This window comes from Rhinatrema bivittatum, chromosome 8 (assembly GCF_901001135.1).
Source record: "Rhinatrema bivittatum chromosome 8, aRhiBiv1.1, whole genome shotgun sequence".
NCBI classification, from domain to species: domain Eukaryota; kingdom Metazoa; phylum Chordata; class Amphibia; order Gymnophiona; family Rhinatrematidae; genus Rhinatrema; species Rhinatrema bivittatum.
The window spans coordinates 229,005,979-229,008,932 of record NC_042622.1 but is presented as its reverse complement, the minus strand read 5'-3'; positions in this window follow the sequence as shown (position 1 = coordinate 229,008,932).

The window sequence follows — 2,954 nt, the reverse complement described above, 5'->3', positions numbered from 1 at the left end:
GGATGGACCCTTAGGTAACACCCCAGAGAGCAGGGCTCGATCTTCTTTCAGGTAATTTTGTCTTCTTGCTATAAATTTTCTAACACTGTGCTATAGTGTGGGATAGTGTCCGCATTTGCTAGGAGACAGAGATACTGAGGAGCTAAGTTCACTGCAGGGATATATCTAGGGTGACTTCAGCTTTGAAATCTGACTCAGTCTCCCATCTGCTAGCAGAAGAGCACATAACCCACTGGGTCCATCTGGCTACTCGCTAGGAAATGGCCATGTTTGCTGGCTTCTTTTCTTCTTTCCCATTTTATCTTTTCCTTTAAAGGTTTCAACCATCAATACAGATCATTGAAACAGCCACTTAATAAATCATATAGACTGCAAACTGGGGCAGAGCTCCAGGCTTACTGATATCAGAACTTGAATATATCACGCTGCAAGTAATGACTCCTCATAGGGCGTTCCTTATACCATACATTCCTAGCAAGAAAGGGATTAAGAATAATAAATGCTTGAAGAGCTCACTTTATTCTAGAAATTACTTTGCAGCATATGATTATAGTTTGGCCTTTCAAAACAGAAGTTTAGAGAGCTTTAAACACATAAATATCAACCCTCCTCTCAGAAGATTAAGAAGTCCCAGCAAAGTTGCCAATCTCCCCTTCCATCACTACTCCATTTTTTTTGCAATTGTTTCAAAGAGACCAATGGAAGCCTCTCAAGCACATCTCTACCTCGACAGCAGAAAAACACCACGTGGCCTGTCCAATCTGTCCATTCACACCAACTGCTCAGCTCTACAATCCCTACCACTCCCTCAGTGATCCCTTTTGCTTGTCCTATACTTTCTTAAACTTTGATATTCTCTTGTCTATACCACCTCCACAGGGAGGCTGTTCCATATGTTCATATCCTTACTGTAAAGAAATATTTCCTTAGATTACTCCTGAGCCTACCACCTTTCACCCTCATCCCTTGACCCATAAGAACATAAGATATGTCATAGTGGGTCAGACTAAGGTCCATCAAGCTCAGTATCCTGTCTCCAACAATGAGAAATCGAAGACAAGTACCTGGCAAGTACCTAAACATTAAATAGATCTCATGCTACTAATGCAGGCAACAAGCAGTGGCTATTCCTTATTAATAGCAGTTTATAGACTTCTCCAAACGGTTTTTTAAACCTAGCTACACTAGCTGCCTTAACCACATCCTCTGGCATCGAATTTCAGAGCTTAATTGTGCCTTGAGTGAAAAATTTTTTCTCTTGACTTGTTTTAAATGTGCTATTTGCTAACTTCATGGAGGCCCCCTAGTCCTTGTATTATCTGAAAGGGTAAATAACTTTCACATTTACCCATTCAAGTCATTTCAGCCATCTCTTCTCCAAGCTAAACAGCCCTCACTCTTTAGCCTTTCCTCATAGAGGAGCCTTTCCATGCTCTTATCTTTTTTGGTCACCCTTCTCTGTACTTTCTCCAGTGCAACATATCTTTTTTGAGATGCGGCAACCAGAACTGCACACAGTATTCAAGGTGCTGTCTAACCATTGAGCGATAGAGGCATGACATCCTCCGTTTTATTTGCTATTTCCTTCCTAATAATTCCTAACATTGTTTGCTTTTTTGACCGCCACAGCACACTGAGCCAACAATTTCAATGTAATATCAACTGAGGCCTAAATCTTTTTCCTGTGTGGTCACTTTTTTTTTAAATTTCTTTATTGAAAAGAAGAACTTTAACAGTAGGGAATACAACCAACTCATATTCGCTAGCACAGATTACTGTAACACACTTTTTCTGGGATTACCATATTCAACAATTAGATCACTACAAATCCTACAAAACTCTGCTGCCAGAATACTTACTGGGAAAACCAAAAGAGATCACATCACTCAAACACTTGCCACCAAGAGAAAGCAAATGTTGCTTACCTGTAACAGGTGTTCTCACAGGACAGCAGGATGTTAGTCCTCACATATGGGTGACATCACAGGATGGAGCACAATCACGGAAAACTTCTGTCAGTTTCCAGAACTTTGACTGGCCCCTACTGGGCATGCCCAGCATGGCACTAACCTTGCAGCCAGCAGGGGTCCCCCTTCAGTCTTATTTAAAAGCTACAGACAGTGCTGAAAAATAAAATAATAAAACGTTACGAACCCAACACTGTGGGGCGGCGGGCAGGTTTCGTGAGGACTAACATCCTGCTGTCCTGTGAGAACACCTGTTACAGGTAAGCAACATTTGCTTTCTCACAGGACAAGCAGGATGGTAGTCCTTACATATGGGTGAGTACCGAGCTGAGGATGTCCAAACCTGCACCAAATGTACCCAAAGGCGTGCAACAGGCACAACAACTGGGATGGAAGGGTGTTGGTACATCATGTTGTGAACAGGTTACGAAGGACAGACTGGTCGAAGATGGAATCCTGTCTTCCGGCTTTGTCCAAGCAATAGTGGGCTCCAAAGGTGTGGAGAGAACTCCAGGTTGCAGCCCTGCAAATGTCAGGAAGTGGCACCGATCGTAGGTGTGCTACTGAAGTCTCCATGGCCCTCACAGAGTGTGCTTTAACACGGTCTTGAAATGGAATGCCCACTTGCTGATAGCAAAAGGATATGCAGTCCGCTAACCAGGAGGAGAAAGTCTGCTTACCCACAGGCTTTCCCAACTTGTTAGGGTGGAAAGAGACGAACAATTGAGTGCTTTCCCTGTGGGCCGCTGTATGGTCTAGGTAAAAAGCTAGAGCCCGTTTACAGTCAAGGGTATGCAGAATCTGTTCTTCTGGGATGGCATGGGGCCTAGGAAAAAAGGTAGGTAGTATGATGGATTGGTTTAGATGAAAATCCGAGACTACCTTAGGTAAGAATTTAGGGTGAGTGCGGAGTACCGCCCGGTCCTGCAGAAGTTTAGTGTAAGGCGGATAGGTAACTATGGCCTGCAATTCACTAACGTGCGCTGA